At 35.7% G+C, this 13,060-nt stretch overlaps 1 protein-coding gene across 1 annotated transcript in view; it reads left to right on the forward strand.

Moving 5' to 3' along the window:
• Window positions 1-13,060, forward strand: part of CCSER1 (coiled-coil serine rich protein 1) — a 630,536-nt gene that overhangs the window by 513,844 nt on the left and 103,632 nt on the right. The window lies entirely within an intron of this gene.

Raw genomic sequence — 13,060 nt, forward strand, 5'->3', positions numbered from 1 at the left:
AAAGATGTTTCTCTGAAAGAAATCACTTTCCACGCTCTTGTTATTGTTTGCAATTTCTCATAGGCCAAATGATTTTACTAAGTATTGGGAAAATATGTGATTAATTAAAACAATAAGAAAGTCACCAGGAAAGTTTGTATCTTTTTGCTTTTGGTGTCACTACCATGAGCAATTCTATAGCTTCAATGTCTTCAAAAGACTGAGTCATATTAGAAAAGAGCAGTTGGTACCAATGCTGCATCCTCACTGCCAAAACTAACCAGTAAGTCTTGTTACCCTTCTTGTAGGAAGAACCCTGGGGTAAACAACAGATTCAGGCTCTGTTACCACTACATTATACTTCTTGATCTAAAATGAACATAATTTAATTTGTGGCTTTTTGGTTAATGAAAGGTAGGAGGCAAAACACCACTTTTCATTCCCATTAGTCCAGAGCTACTTGGCTGTGCTTTTGGCTTGCCTATCATGGTCTAATCCTCTGCCTTGTGGAAGCACCTGGTGAAGTTATGAAGCAGGACATATGATCATTTTCCTAAAAAAAATAATAAATAATTGTTTAATTGCACTCAGCTGTCTAAATTTACCAAGAGTTATGTAAATTTGAGTCCTGCTAAAGAGGCTTAAAAAGTTTATCAAATGCTTATCCCGTTAACCTTAAATCTGCATGCAGAGATGGAGATCTTGTAAACTTAAAGACAGACTTCAGGTTCATCTCTTACTTATTAAAGAAAAATTCCTGAGAGAACTTTATTTTTAATTTTTATTTTTCTGTATGGTAGTAACCCCATTTATCATCATACCAAGAAGTATATCTATAAGTTTACAGTGCAGTTTTGTACTTGAAGTATTTTGGGGCCAAATTTATAAAGGAGACAACCCCAGCTTGGTGAAATATTGAATTATTTCACCTTATCACAGCCTTTTTTTCCTCCTCCATCACCACTTATCTCTCAGAAAACTATGAAAATCCTTGTAGGTAAACAGAATAGTGCCCCATCAGACCTCTGAAGGGTAAATGAAATCTACCACATGATTTTACATTGGCAACTCAAACCACTGGTACAAATGCAAATCTGTAAAACCAGACAGATTTGTTACAATCCTATTTCTAACATACATTTTGCAAAAGCTTTAGGGTGATTCCCAATATAAAACTTTGCATGTTCATTTCTCCTTGAGATCCTGACATCAGAAGTATTAAGCACTTGGTGCTTCAGGCAAATATTAACTTTTTTTCCAGACTTAGCTTAATTTTTATTTTTTTTTTTAATCAGGTAGCCTTGGAGATTGTAATTTTGCTTTATATTTTGTAAATTCACTATAAAATGAAGAGGATAGAATTACAAACCATAATCTTCTCGATGAGAAAATTTAACTGCTTATCTTTATTGCTTTTCCTGGATACTGAAATGCTGGCCCACTGATATTAATGATTTTAGCATTTGGTCCACTGGCATTAATGGTTTTAGCTTCACCATTAATTTTTTTTTTTTTTCAGTTATAATTTTTCCATGCATCTGTGGGAGTAATTTTGAGATGCTTGACATTTATACATATATATTTCATCAGTTTGAAGCCACCTATCTGCTTAAGACCAACTGTGATTCATAATAGGTAGTTTAATTAGACATTGTTATCTCTTTGTACCGTTGGAATAAGCTTATGATTTTAATTAAATTGCAATTTATAGGAGTGCTAATAATACTCAGTTTATAACACACAGTAATGACAGTGTGGTGCAAGGACCCTTCTCTACTCTGATGGCTGAATGACTGAATTGACAGATTGAGGTGTTCTTGTCCTTATGATTTAGCTGGAGACCTTCACCAAATCTTAAACAAAGTAAGGTTCTTTGAAAATTGAATAGTAGCACACTTTAAATAAAATAATGTAAATACACTTATAGATTTGGCTTAACAACTTCAAACTATGTTACCAAGTTGTGCACAGCCCTTAGTCAGGCCAAAAGGTGAGACTCTGGCTGTATGACTTTTAAAAAAAAGTCTGTTGACATGAGAAATCATTTTGGAACTTACTTATAAATCATTTGATGTAATTGGATGCCATTAAGCTTACAGGTACCTGTGATCTTTTAAGAGGATGAAAAGTGGGGAAAAAGATGAAAGGCCACCTTTCATATCATTGGTGCAGATCTGTCTCAGCATCCCACGCATCATGTGTTCAATCAGTAGTTGTGCCACATTGTATAGGATGAAATCTTACATGAGCATTACAAATAAACTAATTTCATGAAGTGGACTTAAACAAAATGGAAAAAATGTTTCTAGATGTCATTGAAGTTTAAAAAATTTACCTGATAACTCTGTTTTTAGAGTTCTCTTGGTTAACTGTAATAACTTTCAAGCCAAAATACTTTGTATTCTCATGAAATTTTTCTTCTTGCTTTGACTTATTTCAAGACAAGTTTTCCATTGTACAGACTGTTAAGAATTCAAAATAATAATATATAGCTTAATTAATGGATTCCTTTATAACATCAAAAATGGAGTATATCATCTTTGCACTCTTCATCTTTGCAGATTTCATTACATTTTAATTTTTAACTTATTTTAGAACTATACTGTTCCTCTATAAATTTAACCTAAGTCTTTCAGTACCTTGGTTGCTCCTGTTACACTAGGGAACTGGGTGTTGCTGTGGGGGCTGTATTTTGAGACTGAGGCACCAGGAAAATATAAAAACTTCAAGTGATTACTTATGCTCAACCACTACAATTTTGACATTTACAGGTGGATGTAATCTCCCTGTGTGAAGGTTTATTCTGGCTTGTTGGGGCCAGCATTAGTTGTTTGCTGACAGCTCATCTGGTTAGTTCTAAAAATTGCAGGTTGGAAATTATCTTTTGCTATTTTTATTCTAAAGACCTACTACCATTTTGCTTCCTATCCTAACTCATTTTCATACATTTGAGTATATGGAAAATAGAGCAAAATCACAAACAATTTATCTGCTGCATCATCTCATAAATTCATGGATCTTCCTCTTTCAGGTTCTTTAAATTCCATTATTCTCAGTTTTAGGCATGCATTATTTTTTTTCCTATTCCCTGCAAAGTCTAAGGCATTGAATAGATACACATGTATTTAAAAATAACAGACCTCACAGACGTGGTATTACTTTATCCATTTTCCTATTACCTTCCCTATGCTTCAGGTATTTTTTTTTATTTATTTGTGGTTTAAGCAAGAAACTCCTCAAGGCATCACTTCAAGTCCTATGGCAAGCTATAAAATATCTAGGCTATTCTGCTATGCTAAATCTGTAATGCTGTAAATTCCATTTAATTATAACAACTAATCAAACCTCTCATAGCATTCCTGTTGAGTGAAGCATAAGTGAGGTAGTATTTCTCTGGAGGTGATCCTGGAATAATCTGTGTATTTAAAAGGAAATTGTTTGTTTGCAGTCTTTGACATGAGAGCTATAAATAAAAGAAGAATACAGGATATAAGAAAAAAAATGTTTGAAGTGGCATAAGTTCTTGGGGTGTTTTAGTGCTGCCTTCTAAAAAAAAAACTTTATATTTAGAAAAACTCATTGCCTGAGGAACATCATTACATGTGATACATGAGCTTTAATACCAGAAAATTGTGGGTTCTGATATAATACAGTCATTAGGTGATGTTCAGATAGCATTACTTAAATGTTTAAAGGCTGCAAAGTCAATGCCAATCATTTAATCCCAGAATGAATTTAGTTGCTAAACTGCTGTTCCTCATCTGTGGAAAGCAACACAAATTGCTGGCACTACTGATTTTAATGCTAAAAAGCACAAAGCCCATCTTGCTAGAGCTTGCTCTTTTAAATATCAACCTCAGCATTAAAATCACACCTTTATTTATTAGTAGGTTTGGAACAGAAAGAGAGGGGCACTTATTCCCTGTTTGATTTAAGGCACCGTCACAGGTACTGTCACAGGTGGTATCATATTCAGCAAGAGTGTTCCACAAACAGCAAATCAAATCAATATGTGAGCCTAAAACCAAGTGCTGTGAGCTGCAGACATGCATCAGTTTATCCAAGTGGAACTCCAACTGGTACTTCTGAGGCAGAGGACATTGTGAAAATGTGTTATGTTACTGACTACAGTTTCAGGAGAAAGTTATTCCCAGATAGGCTATAACCTCTTAATTTGATTGTATCTGGTGTATGAAAAAAAAAACCCACATGGGGGACTGGATAAGAAGCTGTGGGATCCAGTGGTTGAGTCACCTCTGAGCAGTTTCCCACGTCCAAAAATAATACAGCTCATCAACTTGCTCATCTGCAAATGAAAGTGTTAAGTCAGGGTAATAGGCACCTTAACAATATGTGCAGATCCAGACCTTGTCTCTGGAGTACCTAGAGCATGAAAGAAGAAGTAAGGAGGGGTAAATGGCATGTTTGAAGCTGAGAGGTGGGTTGCTTCATTTTGAGACTGCTACCATAGTGCACATGGAGGAGTGTGTCTGAGGGAGTAAGAATTCAGCCTTCTACAATTATAAAGTTATGATAATTTTGTATTACCTAATTTACAGAATGTTGTAGCCATTTCAGTGAAGCTTTTCATCACATTTTAATGAATTTACTATAGGTGGGAGTAGTGTTGAGGGATTTAAAAATGTTTCACTACCAGATGAAACAAAAAAATTGGGTATGAGGTACGGTATTATAATAATGAAAAACAAACAAACAAAAGTCTCAAATGCTATTTAAATTGAACTGTTGTACCTCAGAAAAGAAAGGCAATACCACAATATTTTTATAATAAATTGAAGCCTCCTGAATTGTCACATGAATTAGACAGGATTAGAATCGAGTTTCTCAGAGCTAACACAAGATAACAGAAATTTTCTTTTCTGAAGTCAGTCCAGAGACACAAGACAGAGGAAAGGCAAGGAGCTGAAGCTGAATGGCTTCATGATGGCAGGAGAGGTGCACGAGCTGGCTACTGCTCCCCACAATGCACAAAGCTTTTAGGGTATGGAGCCTGGGCTTTTGTCTCCTGACATGGAGAGGTTTCAGAACAGTGCTGCTGCCCTCACCGCTGCCTCTGGGGAGATCAGAATCACTGCCATCTCTTTTACATCATAGTCTTCAAACACTAAAGGATTCAAATCCTCATTAAGCAGTAACCACATGACCTTGGTCATTCCCTTTTTTGCCTCCATGAGTAGAGGGATGCATCTGGAATCACTTGGTATTTTGAAACCAGCTCTGAATACAGTAGTTTTGTTTCCCACAGCAATGTAGTTGAGAGATTTTGCCTTCTGATATTTGTTCAGTGATAAATTAGTGCTCAGGAATAGTTTCATGATTCTTGGTCCTGATGCTTTCTGTGGAAGCAACTTTTAGAAAATCAATTAATTTATGTCCTTTAAATAAGATCAGGGGTTTGGAAGTACCATACTCTCGTGTACTGCCATTATCTTTTCATTAAAAAAGGAAACAGCCAGCACTCCAATGAAATTCTGACTCTAAATATCCTGTAATACACAGTATGTAATTATTTTTATCAAACTGAATATGCAAGCCATGAACCAGTATTAAAGGATATGCAGACAAGTTTAACATACAAGATCATGTTTGTTGGAGTTTTAAGTACCAAATTTAGCACATTTTCAGTCAGTGGTTGCTGGTTGACATACAGGTGCTCTGAAGCCTTGCAGAAATACTAGCAGTGTCTTTTTGCCTGGAAATAGAGAACTTCTTCTGTAAGGATTTGATTGCAAAGCAATATAATAGCCTCATCATAAATGCATAAAGTAATGTGGCAAAGTAATGATTATATTTGCAAAGCAATAATTTTTGGTGACAGTGGGGTTTTTATCTGTTAAAAAAGCCATTATTTTCAGGATGGGTATAATAAATTTCTTATAAAATATTGAAAATACTAATTAATTGTGGTAATCAATTACCAGAAAACTTCTCTGGTTATATAGAAGCAGTTACTGTAATGAGTTTTGCAGCTTGAAATATAAATAATCCTTCCATATTGGAGTGCAAACATGCACAAAGATAACTTTTTTATTTTATAGCCTTAGGAGAGGATTATGGAGGTATAATATCCTGGTACACAGAAGTCAAGACTATGAAAGCCTTTTGAATAGATATCTCATATTTCTTCATTACTTGGCTCCTGTCTGTGAGGGATTTAATGACCTTTTGTTTTGTGGATCCCGGTATTTTTATGACACTTGAATTTTTATTTTATTTTTTTTTAATTTTTATTCCTACTATTGTGCAAATAACTGTAGGCTCTCTAATAAGAACCTGCTGAAAAATATCTTAAGTTGAATCCAGCGTATCAAATTCCCAGAATAACAGTTTATCTCCTTCTTTGCATGGATGGAGCACCAAGCAGACGCGTGCTCAGGCATAGGTGGGTGCATGCAATATCTATCAGCATGGGACCCCTGCTAGAGGTAGGATCACACCAGTTAATTCCTGGCTGTAGCCAGCAAATGTTTGCACTGTAAATTGCAGATAATTTAACTTATAATTTATCTTTCTTAATCGTCAGACTGCAGTTCCTTCTATGTGCTGTTTTTTGAGTGCTCTATACCTACTTTGAACCCAGTAAGAGAACGTAGACACTGCTACGTTGACCAAATTTAATCAAGCTGACTGCTGAAAAGTCTGACACAGTTGTATGGTCTGAGACACACTCTGGAGTGTGTATTTGTAAATATATCTGTTCAACAAGTGGTCTTCATTTTCACTTATTAATTTTAAAACTGAGCTAGAGTAGGCAGAGGACAGAAAAGGGGAGCTGGTTGTAGTCATACTGCTGTTCCCACACATGTTCTCAGTGTATGGCTGCTTAATTTTGGGTCAACCAAAAATGCTAACCTGGTCTTTTGTCTGGTGTAGCTCCCTTGAATGCAGAAGTAAAAATTCTTATTGTTACTTCTCTTCTGTGCCATAGAGCAGTTTGATATTTTGAATATGATTGCAGGTAGGAAAATACCAGTAATCACAGTTCTAAGCACCTGTCATAAAAGTGAAGTGCAGAAACAGATAGAGACACTAATACCTGAGGCTCACTCTTTGGAGGCTTTTTCTCATGCAGCTTATAAAATCTGGTGATTATTTTGCTTTTGCTATTTCCATCCTTGTTTTTTACCAGCAGTGGAAGATGCTTTAAAAAATACAGTTAAAGACATAGTACTGAAATACACATGAAAGAAACATTGCCTAAGTTTAATTAGCATTTAGTTTTGATTCCAGAAATTCACACCTGTTTTGCTAATAGAATTTGGCCTGAAGGTTCTTATGAGTAAATAATAGTTTGTTTGTATGATTTAGTTTTGTGATGTTTTAAAAAAGAGAAGCAGTACTGTGTATCAGTGAGTTTTGGTGAAAAGAGCAACAGCATTGTTCAAAATGGGAACTGTCACAGCAGAGCATTGAGGGCTGCCTCCCAGTTGTCTTGGCAGGTCATTGCTCTTGCCATGCAGATATTCACAGCAGCTTGTGTTGAAATCTGATTTTATATCACTGATGCACCAATTAAAAAAATTATCTACTACTCCTTAAGTTGCTGTGATCGCTTCTTTCCTTCATGCCAGCTCCTTTAGGGTATTGTGAGGCATACCAATTTCAGAACAAATTTTTCAGATATTCTGTAGGCCACGGTATAGTTAAGCAATGTCTTTATTCATAGATATTTTCTATATGCTAATTTTCTATGTCTCAGAGAGGAAGTAAAAGCTTATCCACCAGTCTGTTGACTGGCCCATGGTGGTTATGTCCTGATATTTTTCTCAAGTTCTGTGAGTAGTAATTTCTGTGTTTCCTAGTGGTTTCTATTAAAACAGAAGGAGTCTAGACAATATAGTATTCAAAAACAGTAAAATAAGTCTATATGGATATGAGCATGAAGTACTTCTGGTTTTGGTCTACTGTACATTTAGAAATTTAGGTCAATTTTTGAGGAAAAGATATACCCCATGGAAACCAAGGTTACTGGGCTACACTACCCCATTAACTTGGACATTTGTTGGGTTCGATTATGCTGCTTGACCTCCTGCTAAAATGCAAAGATGTGTTATGGCAATAGAGTAGCAGAACCAGATCATGTAAATAAATGGTGCTTTAGACAGTTTGTCCATCTTTTATTCAGATAATCCTGTTCTGCTTTTTCTGCCATCTATTAAACTATGAGCCAGTGAAAATAGAGGAGCCCTTTTTTATCATCAACTTTATGAGCCAGATAGGAGACCAAGACAGAAATATTTTGTTTGTCAAAGTTGCCTTCAGAGCTTTTAGCAGTTCACAAAAATCAGAGACTGAAGTATATAGCACAGCCTTATAGTGTGAACTCTCAAATCAGACTCATGGCCTCACCCATTTTTTGTACTGAACATTGCTTGCTGGCATTGGCAGCATTCCACAGGGTTAATACATGAGCAAATTCACAGACCTTTTTTCTTTTTTACTTTATTTTTTTCTTTGCTAGGAATAATGTGCCTTCACATCCTTAGTACTTGGCACTGTTCTGTTTCTTCCAGTCCTAGACAAGAAAAACAATCTGAAATCACAATTAAGTATTAATAGCCTAGAATACTGGCGATGGTAAAATGATTAATTAGTTTTATCTTGGAAAATGAAGATGTTTATTCATTAGTCACAACTTTATGAATTAATTGTATAATGGGAGATTAATCTAATTTTTTTCATTGGAAATTCTTAATTGTTTGACATTATTTCCTCTTGATTAAAATCCAGCTCTTCTGAGTACGAGTGAAATTACAAGAGGAACTTCTTTCACAGGAGCACCAGGTTGCTCTAAAAGCAACTGCATCTTTTGTATGTGTATGCTTGGTTATGTACAGGAAAAGGGCAGAGTATTTCCACATCTGCACCTAACAAAAGAACCAGATTGTATTGTAGAATAAAACTGAAGGAAGAGTTCACTCAGAAGGCATAAAAAACCTTTTAATTCTTTGGTTAAAATACACACCCAGAAAATTAGTCTTTAAGCACCCTGTTTACAGTGTTGGTGTGAAAGCCTGATGTTTGAAGTCATGGATTGACTTAACACAAACATAACATCTTAGCCCCCTAAATACAGCTCAACCTGATTGCTTAAAAGGATCTGAGGACCTCATCTCATTGCTTGCCATGATGCTTCCAAGCACAACTTACTTTTTTGTGTTCCTCCCCTTGCTTCCTTACACAAATCCATCACTTTACAGGTACCTCAGGGCTGTGTGAAATAGTCCTCCAGTCAGAAGTTTCATTGCAACACCCACAGTCAGCCCTCCCATCACATTTTCTTCTACTTCTTGAAGCTTTCAGACTGCCTTTATCTGGCTATGTTATCACTGAGTTGGGTTAAACATGTTACAAGGTCAGTTTTCCTTGGTCTCCTGTCTAATAGCTATTTGGGTGACTTTGAAGCCTCCCACTGATTATGTGAGGCATCTTTGTGACTTGTGATATGTTGTATGAGGAGAAATAGAGGGGGAGCCCTTCCTAACCACTTTTTCCGTGTCCTATTGTAATTTTTTTTCCAGGATAAAGTGCCCTTGTTTGTTCAGTTATTCCTTGCACAGTAAACTTTGCCATATTCTGCTAGCCCTTGTTATTACCCTTTGAATTTTCTCCAGTTCTTAAAATTTCCAGTGTATCTTTTATTTTTGTGAGTGCTGCTGAGCTGATGTTCTACAGAGCCACAGATCATAATCCAGAGATTATCTCACCCTGGCCACTTTATGCCCATCCACTCAGCCTTGTAATATCCTGTAATATCCTTTACAGTCATGCTTTTCCCTCTGCATGCTGAATAACACGGTACCAGCAGCAAACTCTCAGCCAGCTGACTCCTCTCAAGCAGAAAACATTTATTCTGAGGTACATCCAGTCTAGATTTTTTGCTATTTCTAATAATTTCCCTACTAGAGGCATCAGCATCTGTGGGTCCCCAGATCTGTCACATATTCTTCCCTATTGAATTCACATTTATTGTTTTTCAGTCTACAGAAAGCAAGGCTGTTCTGAGCATAAGATTATATCCTGCAAGTAGTAATTTAGCTATTGCATCCCTGAGGTTCTTTGGGATCTTTAGGCACACTCTGTCTGGTCCCACCTCTGTTATTTTCCTCCTTTTTTCTGCCCAAGATGTCCTTTCATGTCTTTTTTTTTTTTTTTTTTTAATATTATACTGCAACTTAGTGGACTACTTCTTTGTTTGGGAGTTTTTTGTTGTTTATGGGCCTTGTGTGTGTATTTGTTTTTTTTCCAAACAGAAAACTTTCTGTCTGCTGAGTTATGTATCTTTAAGGAATAGTCTTAGCATTGCCAGTTTTCTCTGTAACTCCACAACCCCTAAAGATGGGTTATGCCTATGTAGAGGAGTTGAATGATTGTGCAGTGCTCCCTTGGGAGAAACAGCACTGGTTTAGTTTTTTGAAGTCCTTCAAACTGTCAACAGATTTTAGTAGTGATATATGATATGCAAATTTCACTGAACCTGCTCTTTTATGAGGCTTTGTGTCTTCTATAGTTCTTCAAAACCATTTGTGATTGTCTTCGTATCAAAGATTGTGGAGCTGGGGCTGCAGTTGTGGGGTCCTGGTAGAGTTGTGTTTGGTTGCTGCTGGGTGCTGAAGCTTTTTCCTGATAGGGAAAATGGTGTATTCAAATTTAATCTTTGCAAATGCTAAATAAAGTAACCTGAACAAAGCCCTTTAGCTTTATTTGGGTAGCCTTGATGAGGAAAGAAGGCAATCACGAAGAGGAAAATATGTGATCTTTGATGTGTTTCTTTTTGATGGTATTTATTTTTCCATTAAATCAAAGGGGAAAAGAGTTTTCCTAGTTTGAGACCAAAGAAGAAGAGGAGAAATGTTTAAATGAGACAAAGAGGCAACATTTTTTTAAGCATTTCTTACAATTTTTGAAAACAGAAAATTTCTGCTGGCTTGAAAGATTATTTAGTTTCATGAGTTCAGTAGTTTATGTGAAAGGATTTAGATTCCAAGTTTCATTATAAGGCTTTCAGACTGAAATAGGTAATAGTACCAACAGGGATAACCAGATCTAAAGATTTTATCAATAAGTACCTACATTTCAGCTTTATATTTTAAAATTATAACTTCAAAACAGAAATGATACACTTAGAGGTAGGACTAAGCAGACTGTATTTTGGATGATGTTTTAGATTTCTAATTCAGCATTTCAGTTACATGGCTTAAGTAAATTTAGTAATACAGAGCTCTGAGTTATCCAAACATCAGTATATTTTCTGTAATATGTGATATATTCTAAACAATGCCTACTTATTCTAAACATGTATAGGCATTGCTTTTCACTTAGCAAAAAAAAAAAAATTGATTTATTTAAACTTGTTTTAAAACTCAAGAAACAATGTTAATTTTCATTCCTATCTCATGAAGGACTATGAAATTCTAATAGGAAAGAAATAAATATCTGCAGTGTAAGTTAAAAGCAGGTAATATAAAACATTTCCTGTAACCTTGATTCTCTTTTTATTACTGCTGTACAAATAAATTCTCAGAAGCAAGCAAACGAAACAGATTAAAGATAAATAAGTTAAGCTAAAAATAACATTATCATGATATTTTTCTTTTAATGTGTTATCTTAATTATTAGAGTAAGATTTGCCATTTTTAATAAAATATTTTGAAATTTATCATTTGGAAAAATGAAACATTTTATGGAATTAATCATTGGCTGATAAGATATCATCCTTTATGCTGAGTGAAAAGTTTTCTAGACTTATAAAGTTATTTTTTACTTAACTTTGAAGGACAGTTGTATCAGAGATTTTCTCTCTGTGCTCATGTCTAACAAGCCCTTCTTGTCAGAATGAGCATCTTTGCTAAGCAGCTGCATAAACATTTGGGATACTATTGTTATCAGAGGAATTGTCCACATGTCTGTGCTTTTAAAACATACCATTAGGCTTGGATTGATGGTCTGGGAAGGGAATTTCACTGCTGTGCAATACACAATCTTAGTCAGCTGTCACAGCTTGTCAGCCACTTTCTTGTTTACCAAAGCAGCATCTAAATGAAAATATAAGTTGGTTACTGTAGTTACAAATGCTTGAGCATCAGGAGTGTGCTGTTTTCAAGCCAACCTTAAAGCCAGAGAGGCATTGTAACCTTGTGAATATTCTCTGGGTATTTGTTAAAAAGGCATTAGCAAGGGTTGCATTACTTATTATTTCTCTGATTTTGAAAATAGATTCTTCTGCAGTTCCTTCCTAGGATTTACATTTCCAACGCTGTCTCTGAAGTGGAGAAAGTCCCTGTAATGTGGTTTACAGGAGAAAATACAATTATATGAGAAAATATTATCTCCTTTAGAAATGTGAATAACTTTATGCCATTGCAATCCCACGAATCAATAAATGCTGCCACTTAACCACCCTCTCTTCAGAGAGCCTGGGCATGGCCTTGACATTATGCTGCCATCTCACCATCCTAGCCCTGTCTGGGAATAAATCTAGTATATTCTTGGGTCCATTAAATCTGTTTATGTTTGTTACACAGCAGAACACTAATATAAAAAGACAGATCTGGCTGGCTGAGGGTTGCTGTTAAAAGAGGGAGAGCATCCAATTAACCTCCCAAGTTTCTGAACAAACTGTTCCCAAAGAAACCCATAAGGAGATAAAGCCTGCCTGGAATGTAGTTCAGCAACGTTGAAAGGCACACTAATGACCCAGTTTCCAACCAAGACAGGCCATGTACACCTGAAATTATGCAATGTGGTACCTTGGCTGTATTTCAGGTGATGCCAGATGGTGCCAGCACTTTGAAGCTTTCTGGATGTCACTTAGGCAATTCTGGATTAAAGACAAAAAATTAAAAAATGTTTAAAGGCTTCTCAGATTCAGGGAACATTAACATAAGGTTTCTAACCTAATATATCTCTGTGCATACATCTGAATAAAAACTGGATCTAGTCCTGTCCCTCTATGCTTTATTGTCTGGAGATATTCCTATGACCTCTGTGGTTTGGGCAAATCTCAATTTTCTGTTTTGTGGTATTTTTAGGCAAATATGAAGTAAAACTTGAAGTCAGT

The sequence above is a fragment of the Calypte anna genome, chromosome 4A (genome assembly GCF_003957555.1).
Source record: "Calypte anna isolate BGI_N300 chromosome 4A, bCalAnn1_v1.p, whole genome shotgun sequence".
NCBI lineage: Eukaryota > Metazoa > Chordata > Aves > Apodiformes > Trochilidae > Calypte > Calypte anna.